This window comes from Crocuta crocuta, unplaced genomic scaffold (genome assembly GCF_008692635.1).
Source record: "Crocuta crocuta isolate KB4526 unplaced genomic scaffold, BGI_CrCroc_1.0 scaffold143, whole genome shotgun sequence".
In the NCBI taxonomy this organism is placed as follows: domain Eukaryota; kingdom Metazoa; phylum Chordata; class Mammalia; order Carnivora; family Hyaenidae; genus Crocuta; species Crocuta crocuta.
Genome location: NW_027529175.1, coordinates 7,667,573 through 7,681,669, shown reverse-complemented (window position 1 = coordinate 7,681,669; position 14,097 = coordinate 7,667,573).

Genomic DNA, 14,097 nt, shown 5'->3' with positions numbered 1-14,097 from the left:
AAGACCAGTCCAGAAGGTCCAACACCCAAATAATAGAAGTTATGGAAGTGATTAAGCCATCAAAAAATTTTCAGAAAAAGCTCTCAGAAATAAAGGACACCTGCTGATGGATTTGGAAGCCCCATCAAATATGCTGGTCCCCCCCAGGCTCACAGATGAACGCAGATGACGCAGACGCTGATTTAATCAAGGTCAGATAAAAGGATGGGGAATCAAAATGGCTTTGGGGTTTCTCGGAGCAAGAGAAGTCGAGAAGACAGTGAAGCATTGCCTTCGAAAGTCAGAAGGGAAATGGTTCCCAGCCCGAATCTCTTCACCCGGCCAAGCTCTTAAATAGGTCTTCAGGTTCCGTAATAAAATCCATAAAATATGTGGACTAAAATTAGGAATCGCAATAGGTGGGATCTGCAAACGCTGCTTCTGATGAACTCCTTCTCAGGAAGCGCCCAGCAAGCTGCAAGAGCAAACCCACGAAGGCGCGATGCAGGCCGCAGGCCACGGGAGATCGGACGTGGAAGAGTGCCGGCCGCCATCTTGGGGAGGCTGGTGGGATCACCCTGTGCAGACCGCTGTTCCTTGGATGCAGAGCTTAAACGCCCAGCGGGAGCACGTCCCACAGGCGGCATTTGATGGTTAATCCAGGACCTCGCCACCATGGCCGTTTCTTTAGCCCAGCGCCACACGCCCGGGGGTGCCTGCCAGGGGTGCGGGTGTGGCTTCCTTGGCCGTGCCCTCTCCTCCCCAGCCCTGAATTCTGAGCCTGCCATCCGGCCCGCATTCCACCCCTCGGGCACCTCTGTTTTGGCCTAATCCTGGGCGCTGGAGGACGCCGTGGCCAGCCCGGCTCTTGGCCAGCTTCCTCCAGGCCACGGAGCTCCTGGTGTGACAACCCCACAGGTGCCCCCACCGCGGCGGGCCCTCGCGCTCCGGCCTCACGCGTCACTGGCTCCCAGAATTCTGCAGGAGGCTCTGATAAACTCTTCGAGACCCAGACCAGGCTTCCACCCAGAAATTCTCTTCCGCTTGTTTCCTGGGAGCCTTCATCTACGTGGCACAATACTACTCTTTCCTCGTAAAGTCAGTTTTGTCTTTCATACTCACATTTTAAACTAAATAACGTAATGTTTATGGATACATCCTTAGACCACAAAGCTGTATAGACACATAAGAAAATGTTTTGCACAAAGTCGGGGCAACAACAAGCGCGGAAGGGAACGGGGCTTCAGAAGGGCCGCCCGGGACCCGATTCCTAACACGGGTTCTCGACGGATGAGAACAGTTTTTACCGCTCTTCAGAGCCTCCCCGCACCATGCTGATGTGTGATGAATTCCATGGTCAAAACAGTGAAGATGGGAGAGCTCTATAAACACATTTGCACCGATAAATGCACAAACTTGAATAAATGAGAAAAATTTCTGGAAAAGGATAACCTCCAAAAAATGACCCAAAAAGAAATAGCAAGCCTAAATAGACCTATAACCATTAAAGAAACTGGCTAAGTATTTAAAAGTCCACCCACACTATATTTTCAATTTAAGAGGAGGCACGGATGGTTTTATGGGTGACTTCTACCAAATAGTCAATGAACAGATCATTCCAATTTCTTTTTTTTTTTAATTTTTTTTTTATGTTTTATTTATTTCTAGGAGAGAGAGAGAGAGACAGCGTGAGCAGGGGAGGGTCAGAGAGAGAGGGAGTCACAGACTGAAACAGGCTCCAGGCTCCGAGCTGGCAGTCAGCACAGAGCCCGACGCGGGGCTCGAACCCACGAACCGCGAGATCATGACCTAAGCGAAAGTCGGACGCTTAACCGACTAAGCCACCCAGGCGCCCCAATTCCAATTTCATAAAGGATTTTCCAGACAATAAAAAATGAAAGAATTCCTTTTATGAGGTGAGTGTAATTTTGATCCCAAGCCAGGCAAGGACAGTCTAAGAAAAAGAAAATTGTAGGTCAGTATGACTTATGAGCATAGATTTTTAAAAATCAATCAAAATATTAACAATTCAAATGCAGTAATCCATTAAACATTACTCCTGACCACACTGGGTTTTCTTAGGAGTGAAAGGGAGGCATTAACCCAACACACCATAATTCATCCCTGAAAAACTGTACAATTATTAGAATAGATGCAGGAAAGTGCATTAAAAAAAATGTAACCCCATTCTTGATAAAGGCTCTGAGCAAACTATGGAAAGTATCAAATCTCTTAACTTCATGCAGTTTATCTCTCAATATTGCCTGGGAACAGGCTTCAGGAGAAAACTAGACACGTTCCCTTGAAAATCTGCGGTGAGTTAATGATACTCATATCTACTGGAGTAAGACAAGAAAAACAAATAAAAGAAAACAGAAACAAAATATCAACATCATTGGCAGGCCATTTTTTTCAGTCAACAGCAACTTAATGAAAGTTTCCCAAAGAGCTTTGTGTACAAACAAAAGGAATAAAACCTGAAGATGTAAAATTTCCTTAAGAAGAAGCTAAGAACCTTCAAGCATTGAGGGACAATGAGAAAACTGAATAACGAAGAGACTCATTACATTAATTTATGTAAAGTCTCAATTCCTTCACGATGTCAGTTTGCCCACATTAATTCATGAACTCAATTGTTTCTCATCAAAATTCCCGGACGATTTTCGGCGGAGCTGGAGAAACTGAGGTTCACACGAGCGCGCTCAGATGTGTGGGGTTACCCGTGGTGCGGCTCAGTTATGGGCCTGGAAAGACATAAAGGAAAAGCATAAAATACCAACCCAAGGAACTTGCACAACTGCACTAACAACATAAAATAAGGGCGCCTGGGGGGGTCAGTCGGTTAAGTGTCCGACTTCCACTCGGGTCACGATCTCGTGGTTGGTGAGTTCGAGCCCCGCGTCGGGCTCTGTGCTGACAGCTCAGAGCCTGGAGCTGCTTCGGATTCTGTGTCTCCCTCTCTCTCTGCCCCTCCCCTGCTCACGCTGTCGCTCTCTCTCAAAAAAATAAATAAACATTAAAAAGATTAAAAGAAGATATTACACAACAACAATTCGTGGGTCAGAAAGAAAAAAATAACAAGGAGTTTAGAAGATATTTTGAAAGAAGAATAATGAAAATTCAATGGATTAAAATGTGCATAACACCACAGAGCCAAGCCTTGGAGGGCCAGCTTTCAACGCTTATATTGGAAAAGAAGAAAAGCCCTAAATTAGACAGGTGACCTTTCACCTCAGTCGCCCAGAGAACAAGGATAAAGACGGTGGGCAGAAGCCAGAGGGGAGCAGGGGCGAGGAGGAAGAGGGTCCTCGGACGGTGGATGTGCTCCTGACTGGGGTAGCTGGAGATCCCCTGGGTTCCCTCCACGACCCGCTGTTCAAGCCCTGAGCCCAGCGCGGGGGTACCTGGACGGAGATGGAGCCTTTGGGAGGTGCGTGGGCTTGGACGTGGCCGTGAGGGTGGGGCCCTGGTCCCCTGCGATCAGTACCCCCGTCGGAGGGGACCAGCCTGCTCTCCCGCTCTCGCCGTGCGGGACCTGGGGAGGGGGCGGCCCCGGACGCCAGGAGGAGGCTCTGGCGGATCCCAGGCCGCTGGCCCCGTGGTCTTGGACGGTCAAGCCTCCGGACCTGCCAGACGCGAATCCGGCTCCTCTGAGGTACCCGCCCGCGGCATTTCAGCGCAAGCTGCGCGGAGACGCGGTGACAGTGGCCAGAGCCACGCGCACATCGGCACGCGGTCAGCTGTGCACTTAAGCTGTGGTCGTTCGTGACCGGCTGGTCATGACTCAGGAAAGGCTTTGCCAAAAAGCAAGCTTTTGGTTTCATCCGTTCTCTCTGTTATTTGTGTCCGTTTTCACCGACGAGCGCTGTTACCTGTTATTTCGTTCTTTCTGCTCACACTGTCTACTCCACGCCTGTTATTCTAGCTGCGTAAGGTGGATGCTTGCATCAGCCGTCTCAGGCTTTCATCGTGTCTACTGGAAGCTTCCAAGGCTACACAGTGTCTCTAAGCACCGCTTTAGCCACAGCGCATGGGTCCTGGTATCTCGTGCTTTTGTTACCGTTCAGTCAAGATATTTAAGTCAATTCAATTAAATACATAACGTTTACATTTCCATTTCTTTTTCTTAACCACATGGGCTGTTTAGAAGGTACGTCCAGGTATTCGAGAATCTGCCAGATCTCATTTTCTCGTTGATTTCTGACTGAATTCCGGATCAGAGAACGTTTACTGTGCGATTTTCATTCTTTGAAATGTTTGGAGCCTCGCCTTCTGGTCCCGGCTTGGGTCGGCCCGGGCCCAGCGTCCGTGCATCTTGAGGAGACTCTAGGAAGTTAACACTGTGTATTTTAGAAGGGCTGGAATTGCAAACAGACGCCTGAGACACAGCACAGTCACCTTTGAACGCAGTCTGGCCATTTAACAAACAAACAAACAAACGTGAGCAGGCCCCGGTCCCGTGCTCCAGCTCTTCCAGGGGCTCACTCCTGTGGGGCTGGAATGTTCTATAAGCGTCCCTGAGATATCGGCGGATGGTGTCCGCGTGGCTGTTCCATCCATTCCTGATAGAGGAACCTCCATCTCTCTGCCTCCAGATCTGCCAGGTTTGACTCCGCGTGCTTTGTCCTGAGTCCCAGGCGTAGGTACATCATACACATCATGTTTATTTTCCTGCAAAATGGACACTTTGTTACCACAANTAACCCAACACACCATAATTCATCCCTGAAAAACTGTACAATTATTAGAATAGATGCAGGAAAGTGCATTTAAAAAAAATGTAACCCCATTCTTGATAAAGGCTCTGAGCAAACTATGGAAAGTATCAAATCTCTTAACTTCATGCAGTTTATCTCTCAATATTGCCTGGGAACAGGCTTCAGGAGAAAACTAGACACGTTCCCTTGAAAATCTGCGGTGAGTTAATGATACTCATATCTACTGGAGTAAGACAAGAAAAACAAATAAAAGAAAACAGAAACAAAATATCAACATCATTGGCAGGCCATTTTTTTCAGTCAACAGCAACTTAATGAAAGTTTCCCAAAGAGCTTTGTGTACAAACAAAAGGAATAAAACCTGAAGATGTAAAATTTCCTTAAGAAGAAGCTAAGAACCTTCAAGCATTGAGGGACAATGAGAAAACTGAATAACGAAGAGACTCATTACATTAATTTATGTAAAGTCTCAATTCCTTACGATGTCAGTTTGCCCACATTAATTCATGAACTCAATTGTTTCTCATCAAAATTCCCGGACGATTTTCGGCGGAGCTGGAGAAACTGAGGTTCACACGAGCGCGCTCAGATGTGTGGGGTTACCCGTGGTGCGGCTCAGTTATGGGCCTGGAAAGACATAAAGGAAAAGCATAAAATACCAACCCAAGGAACTTGCACAACTGCACTAACAACATAAAATAAGGGCGCCTGGGGGGGTCAGTCGGTTAAGTGTCCGACTTCCACTCGGGTCACGATCTCGTGGTTGGTGAGTTCGAGCCCCGCGTCGGGCTCTGTGCTGACAGCTCGGAGCCTGGAGCTGCTTCAGATTCTGTGTCTCCCTCTCTCTCTGACCCTCCCCTACTCATGGTGTCTCTTTCAGAAATAAATAAAAACATTTAAAAATTTTTAAAAAAGAATAAATATTTTTCAAGCGCACATGAAAAAAGTCAATCCTTCAGGAGGCCATGAGGGAGGCCTCGATTTAGAACTAGCCGTAAGGACCGTGAGCACTGGGCAAGTGCAAAGCGCAAGCACCTGAGGATTCTAAGAAAGAACGTGAAGCAGGTGGATTGTGGAGCCCCTCCCGCCCCGGGAGGTCTCTGGGCTTTGCTGCTGTGTCCTGAGTGTGGGCACAGCCACGGAGCCGTGAGAGCTGCTGGCTGTTTCTGGCCTGGGGACTGGGAACGGAAGCATGCGGAACGGACTGCAGTGACGGGTGAGGAGCCAGAGCGGACAGAGCGCCAGAGAAGGGGCCTCTGAGTCTGCACGGCCCACCTTCCAGAGAAGGCGTGGAGCGCACGCAGTAAGCCTCTGCAAGGGGGCCCTACGCCTGCGTCGGGCAACACGGTGGGTCGGCATTACCTGAGCCAAAGACAGACATCAAGTGAGTGACCAAGGAGTCAGTTATTCAGGAAGAGATAGAGACCTGAATCTGTACAGTAATAACAGATTTTAGATACTGAAGCAAACACTGATGAATCAAACGGAAACACACACACACACACACACACACACACACACCCTTACACACACACGTCGATGATCAGAGTAGGAGACATTCACGCCGTCTCAGTGATTTGTAAAGCAACTACACACAAAAACAGGAAAGACAATGTAGGATTTGATCTAATTGCTATTTATGCCCATTAAAGAAAAAATATCACAGTTCAGGGGAAATAGGCCATTTCACATCCACAGTTGAGGGTGTTAACCTGCGTCTTCCAGGAATTCATAGAAAACTTGGCAGAAAAATCCGTAAAGAAAGAAGATTTGAACATCACTAACCACCTTGCCTGCTTAGTTACAAAGCACCAACCCAACATTTACAAAATAGACATTTATTTCAAATTAATATGAGACACTGAGCAGGACAGAGCATGCCCTGGGCCGTCAAACTCTCCACGTCTGTACATTTTTAAGAGGAATCAAATCACACGGGACACGTGCTCTCACCACAGCGCCATGAACTCAGATGTCGATGACGCTCATGTATCTAAAAAATCCCCAAGGACTTAGAAATTACACAACAGGGGTGCCTGGGAGGCTCAGTCAGTTAAGCGTCCGACTTCGGCTCAGGTCATGATCTCACGGTTTGTGGGTNCCGCCGCCTGCCCGCCCCCGCCTGCCCGCCCCTGCCCGCCCGCCGCCCCGCTGCCCTTGCTGGTGACGTTGCTGAGAGCATGGATTTTCTTCGTGCTCCTTTATCTTGTCCATCCATTCCTGGTCCTGGACTAGAGTGTTTGTTCATTTTTTTTTAATTTTAAAAAATTTTAAATGCTTGTTTTTGAAAGAGAGACAGAGCACAAGCAGGGGAGGGTCAGAGAGAGAGGGAGACACAGAATCCGAAGCAGCTCCAGGCTCCCAGCTGTCAGCACAGAGCCCGACGCGGGGCTCGAACCCACGAACCGTGAGATCATGACCTGAGCCGCAGTTGGTCGCTCAGCCGACAGCCCCCCAGGTGCCCCTGGAGTGTTTATTTATATTGGATGTAACTGTCCGTGGCTCGGCGTTGGTCCCTTCATGATTTCTGACTTCTTTCTCGTCTCACCTCGGTTTTCTTTCTGTATTTTCCCTTTCCTGCCTTCTTTTGCACTCGCCACGTCTCGGCGGCATACGCTTTACTTCTGCTTTTTACCTTTTACGTAAAATGTCTTTGCATCACTTTCTAGTGGCTGCACTAGAGGTGATCTTCTGTTACCACAATCAACTTAAGGTCAATGGTAAATTGTTTCTGAAAAACATGGGAACCTTGAGGCAGAATGTTTTCCATCTCTACCGCTCGCCCTTGGGCTAAGTGCCTGTATAAAAAGTAACTAGAGCCTGTGTGCCTTTAAACCCCAGCAACACAGTGAGAACATTTTTGCTTCAAGTGAGCACAGGTGTTTTGGAAATTAGGAGGATGCGCACACAGGTGCGTAGTTATGTTTCTAGAACGCATGGCCGCGCTGTGAACCCTCTGCGTCCTGTTTTACTGGAAATGTCTTCATTTCACGTTGTATGTCGAAGAATAGGTTGTTGGGATCTCGAATTCTTGGTGATAGATTTCCGCCTCAACACTTTGGACGCATCTGCTCGGCGCCTGTGGCCTCCCCCGCTCGTGACGGGGCATCTGTCGTCCCTGACGTCACCGTCCCCTCTGCAGGCCACTCCACACTTTTCCCCAGCTTCCGGGACTCGCTGTCGGTCTCTGTCTTTGGCGGGTTGGACTGTCATGTCCTTGACGTGGCTTCCTGTGTTTATCCTGCTTTGGGTGACGGATCTGGATGGATCTGGGTGTTCTTGCTGTCACCAGATGTGGGGAGTGTTGGCCATGGCTTCTGCCAAGGCTTTTCCTGCATCACATTGTCCCTTCTGTCCAGCGCTCTAATCCCGCCTCTGGACAGGGTGATGCTCTTCCAAAGCTCTCTGAGGCTTTACATTTTATCTTCATTTTTCTGTCTCTTTCTCGGATTGGATAATTTCTATTGCTTTATCTTCAGGTCCACTGGCTCCCTCAAGCTGAGAGACCGTTGAGCCCCTCTGGTACACTTTTCAATTTATTTTCTGTTATTGTATTTTTCACCCCTAGAACTATTTTTTAAAGTTTTTTCTATTTTTTAAAATAATAGTTCTCTGTTGAAATTCTCTACCTATTCACTCATTAATACCACATGTTCCTTTAATTATTTAGACATTTATTTTCACTTTTATTTATTTAGAGAGAGAGCTAGAGAGCAAGCAGGGGAGGGGCAGGGAGAGAGGGGGAGAGAGAATCCCCAGCGGGCTCCCTGCTGTCAGCACAGAGCCCGATGCTGCTCAGATCCTTAAACTATGAGATCATGACCCGAGCCGCAATCGGGAGTCGGGCGCTTAACCGACTGAGCCGCCTGGGCGCCCCTGTTCAGACATATTTCTAACGGCTACTTTGAAATGTTCGCCAAATGCAACGTGAGCTGGCTCAGCCTTGGTTTCTATGCCCGAGCACAGATCACACTTTCCTGCCCCTTCAAATATCAGTGGAAAGATCATCATGTTTATGAAGACGCTGTGGACACTCTGGGTCTGTATGTCTGTGAGGCTGGTGGGTTGTGACAGGCCAGGCACCCTGCCCCTGAGCTCCGCCCTCCCTGAAGCGAGAGGAAGCCGCCGTCTCTGCTTAGGGTTGATGCCTCCAGCTGGGCTTAGTCTTGACCCCGACCCCACACGCACCCTTCACCCCAGCATTTGGACGGAGTTTAGGCTGCGATCGGGGGCCTCGCCCACACTCATGGTGTCTTGCTTCTGAGACTCCCCGTGACCTTCACTTCCCGCGGGGCCGCCCCGTGTTCTCCGCTGTGCTACCTCGAGGCCGGAGAGCCTCCCGCCCCGTGCAGGTCCGGAGCGCCCTTGGTCAGAGGCGCGAGCCTCGGCCCTGTCGTCAGAGGTCTCCCTCTCTGCCCGCTGCCCAGCCCCCCGTGCGCCCTTGCTAACCCGCACCCCCGCACCCCCCATCTGCAGCCGCCTGTTGCTTGGAGCTCGGACGGCTGCTCCTCCACGTGGCGGGGCTTGGGGAGCTGCCCCGGGGAGAAAGCCACGCAAGCGCACACTCACCCCGCCCAGCGGTGTCCGCAAAGTAGATTCTCCGATTCTCCCTGCCTTTATCATCCGCCCGAGCCTCGGACGGCAGTTTTGAAGAGCTGGGCGCAGAGGCTGCCGGGCCCTGGGAGGACCCCGCCCCGTCCAGCCTCTGTGCGGCCTCCCCGCCCGCATCGCCCCTGCTCCTTCCCGATCCACCAAGGCTCCTCCAGGGACCACTCCCGGTCCCCCTGCCCAGCCCACCCTCGGAGGAAGGCTCTGCGGAGAACATGCTCTGTTTTCCTTTTCCTGCAAGCGCCTTTATCTCACCGTCATCTGGAAGGTCTACCTTCGCCGGAAGTAGAATTCCACGTTGGGGAGGTTGGATTTTCTCCCCGGAACGCCGGAGANGCCCGGCCGCACGGCCTCAGGAGTCCCCCAGGGGCCAGGGGCCCGCCTCTCGCTCCGCGCGCCCGCGACGTGGGCTGAGCCCGGCGGCGAGTTCCGGCTGCCGATCTCAGCCGCGCCCAGGAAGGCTCGTCCCGGGGCTGCCTGCGTCCTCCTGGCGGGAAGGAGTCAGAGCCCCGAGGGTGCGCACCTTCTAATGAGCCAGCGCCTTTCAGATATCTGCCGCCTCACATTGACTCTTGTTTCTTCAGCCAAAGGGCATCACACGAGCAAGCTCGGCCTCGGCGTGGGGCCGCAGGGGTGTAGGCAATGGGCCGATGCTACAGGGTCTACGGGGCACCCGCTCCTGGTCCTGCTGACGATCTGTCCCCTCAGACGCCAGGCTCTTGGTCTGCAAGCCTCCAGGGTGGGACAGCCATGCCACCCCGCTCTGAATGAATGCTGATCTGTGTGGGACAAACACCATGGAACTTTCCGGAACCCACCAGCTGGCTGGGCAGGACACAGTTTGGCTACAGAAGAGTCAGTCTTTGTTGCTCATAAAGATGACTCCGCTTCACCAAGAGCCCTGCCCGTGACCGTCATTCCCCTCCCCCCATGGGCGTCCAGCCCTGCCCGTGACCGTCATTCCCCTCCCCCCATGGGCGTCCAGCCCTGAGATCCTGGGACACAGAAGCTGCAGTGTCCGCAGAAGGACCCAGCGCATCCATGCCGATACCCCCGGGCCCCTGTCCGCAGACACTGGGCAAACATCTAGACTTTATCTAACGCTCACATGGCGAGAGGCTGGGGCCGCAGAGCGGGGCAGGCTCCTTCCTGTGGCCCTGCCGCATGCGAGGAAGGGAGAGCGGAGACGGGGGTGCGTCCCAGGATGGTGGAGGAGGAGAGGAGAGGGAGGAGAGGCCTCGGGACCCAGGTGTCAAGGCGGGAACGGGAGCCCTTCCCCGACGACGCCAAGATGGAACGAGACCAGGCGACGGCTCTGTGGCTCAGGGGCAGTTGCGGGGGGGCGGGGGGCTCACCGGAGCCCCCAGGGAAGGCGAGTAGGAGGGAAGCGTGACTGTCGGGCTCCGGGCGGCTTTGCCACCCCAGGGGCTCGCGTCCCTGCGCAGCGGGGGCTACGTGTCCTCAGGCCATCTCGATGCCCGTCTAGGCCTTGCTCAGGGAGGCTCCTTGGTGTCCCCAAACCTGCAGGGCGTGGGCCGACCGGACCGGCGGGGCCCACACGCCTGCTGAAGGAGGGTGGTCCATGGCACCGGGCACTCAGGTCCGCGGCTGCTCTGCCCCTCGCCCGGCCCTGGCCCCTGTCTCGTGGGCAGCAGGGCCGCCTCCTCTTTGAATTGCTGTCATTCTAGGCGGGTCGGCTCTCGCTCTGTGGGGAAGGACGCGGTTGATCAGAGCCCTCCTGTCTCGGCCACGTGCCACCGGGCGGTCTCGAGCATCATCACACACACGCGAAGCGCTCCGCGCGAGCGGCCGCGGACACCCCCAGCCGTGTGTCCATCTGCGTGCCCTGCAGGGGAGGAGGGACGCCCAGAGCCCCCGAGGCAGCACAGGGAGATGCCACCCGCGGGACCGGACGTGACGCAGGGTCCGGGGCGGCAGACACGGCTGCAGCGGCGTGGGGACAGAAGCCGCGGCGGGCGCCAGGCCACAGGGCGCGGGGCCTAAGTGTGGGCTGGGTCCCGAAGGCTGGGGTGGGCGGGAAAGCAAACAGGTCTGAACTTCTGTTTCCAGCACATTCGCAAAGCAGCACAGCCCGGGTTTCCGCTCGTGTCTCTGTGCGCGAGGCGGGCCGTGCCCCAGCGGAGAGGCTCCGACACGGAGGCACGTGGCCTCCCGCTTCCCACCGCCGCGGCCCCGGGTCCCCAGACCCCGCGTGCTGTCATTACGAGCACAGGCGCGGGTCTGGGATCTCAGAGGCCTGCGTCCAGGAGAGCGCACTCATCGCCCCCCCCCCGCAGCCGCGGCAAGGCCAGCTGGCGCTCNTGCGCCCGCCCTGCTTCCCCCGGAACCCGCGCCCAGGGTCGTGGAGGGCGGGAGCGTCTCCGGTGCATTTCCATGGCCGCCGGCGCCCCAGGAAGCCTGAGGCTGGGGTTTATGTGTCCATAACGTGGCCCCGGGGAGTTTGCTAGAAGAATCTCAGCTCCGCTCTCAGCAAACGCCAGCGATGGCACTTTTTATGCCCCAGCAGGGATCACTCAGACATTTATGAGCAAATGAAAAGATGGTCGTACAGGAAGCAGTTTCCAGCCTCCTCTCTGCCCTCCACCGCCTCACCCGCCTATCGGAACGTTTCCCCTGGGCCAGCGGGTGCGGGGCCAGCCTGGCACCCGGCGGGGAGGTAGCTCTGCCGGTGCTTCAGACCCAGAGGAGCCGGTCCGGGGGGTGGGTGGGACGCGGTGGCACACACCCTGCTCACGGCGACGCTGTCCTCGGTGCCACAGGCTCCCGCCTCAGGGCCTTTGCACCTACCGCCACTTCCTCCAGAAACACCCCTCTGTGGACACGGCCTCAAATCCCTCATGTCTTCCCAGATGTCACAGGTCACGGAGGCGCGCCCGGCCCGCGGCACCCAAGGCAGGCTCACCACGCGGCGCGGCCCACCCTGTCCTGGAGTCCGAGTTACCGTCTGTCTGTGGGTCTCTGCCCTCCCGAGTGGGACGTGCGCTCCGCGGGCACTGGAGGGTTACCCGCTCTGCCCCCTGCTTCCCGCGACGCCCGACTGGCCGCCGCCCCCTGCTCGGCGGGCGTGTGCGGACAACAGGCCGGCGGTGAGTGAGGGCGCCCATCACCAGGACGGCAGGCCCATCGAGAGGTGGCACCTCCGCTGACAGGCAGGCCCCCACCCCCCGGGGGGGCCGGCAGTTCTGACCGGGAGACGGAGACCCGGGCTCCCTGCCCTGCTGAGGGCTCTGGGTACAGGGCCATCCGAGCCTGGCATCACCTTGTCCCTGAGTAAATCACGGCCCTTCCTGGGGCACAGCCCCTGCCCGCCGGCCCCTCCTGCTCGTCTCCCTGGGCCTCTGGGCTGGGGTCCTGGTTCCTGTTGGGGGGGGTCCCCAGGGCAGCAGAGAGAGGCCGGGACAAGCCACGCAGGATTCCAGCCCTGTGGCCTTCGGCCTTGAACGTGGAAAGTGGAAACCCAGGTGAGCAAATGCAGACTTTCCTGGGGAGAAGCCACCCGGTCAGCGGTCCCTGGGCCACCCTGCACGGAGCGCACAGACTCCCCGCGTGCTCCCGGGTGGGGGGCGCCGGGGCCGCCGTGCCCGAGGGGTCTGTCTGCCTCCTGGTTCTCCTCCGGTCCCCGCGGGGTAGGCGCCTGGCAGCCCGTCCCCCAGGCCTCGGTGTGGGGCACCCGGGGCTCCCGCCAGGACCCCGCCCCTCAGCTGGGCCGCCGGGTGATTTAGCGGTTCTGCCGCCGTAATGGACGGGAAGTTTATGAATCCAAAGCAGAAAAGTACGTTTAATTATTTGAAAGTCAGAAGGCTCATTCTCTCCCGGTGACTTACGACATGTAAGTGTCTCGGCCTCGGGAGCCTACGTGAGGGCAAAATCGGGCTACATTTTAGGAATTAAATTGATAACTTGACCAAATCGATTTCATTAGTGACTGTGTCATATTTGCCGTTAATGATGGCGATCGCCGGAACGGGAGCTGACAAGCGCCCTTGAAAAACCGGGCGGATGGAGATTTCATCAAGCCGGCGGCCGCGCATTCCGACACTCGGGCTGGGACGCGCCTGTGCTGTCTGCTCACCCGCCCGCCCTCCGCACCCGTCTCATCGTCCGCCCTGAGCTGTGTGGTCCCGAGGTCGTGGGCCCAGGCGGGGGGAGGCTCCTGGTCCGACCCTGGCAGGGGCTGAGGGAGGGTGACCGGCTGGGGTCGCCCCGGGGCAGTGCGGGGCATCCCCCGGGGGGTGTCCGCGCCCTCCCGACAGACGGGCACAGCCGATGTCGGCCGCTCCTGGGACACGATGTCCATCCGAGAAGGCCCAGGCGTTCCCGAATGCTCACGAGACCCAGGCCGGCCGTGCCCTCCTCCCTCCAACCAGACCGGGCAGCGGGGACGCCGCAGAGGTGGACGCGAGGGCTCCCCGGGCTCTCAGCCTGGTGGGGCCCCGCCGTATCTGGGTCCCAGTGGGCTGCGTGCAGGGGGCCCGTTAGCAGGCGGTGCTGCTTTTCTGCGACTGGTCTGTGCGAGGTCATGGGGCCGGGACCCCGCACGTGAGCAGTGGGCTCCTCTGATCCCCTGGGAGGGACCCGGCCTGTCTGTTCTGGAGGCCTCCTCCCTTAGGGCCTGGGAGTGGGTCCTGGGAACCACGTGGTGCGGCCCAGCCGGAGCAGGAGGGGTCTGGCCGTCCTCGAAACCACCAGGCCACACCTGTCATCCACGGGCTGAGGTGCACCTGCCCCCCCCCCCCCCCGGGGGGAAGGGGAGCCCCTGGCTTTCCCAAGG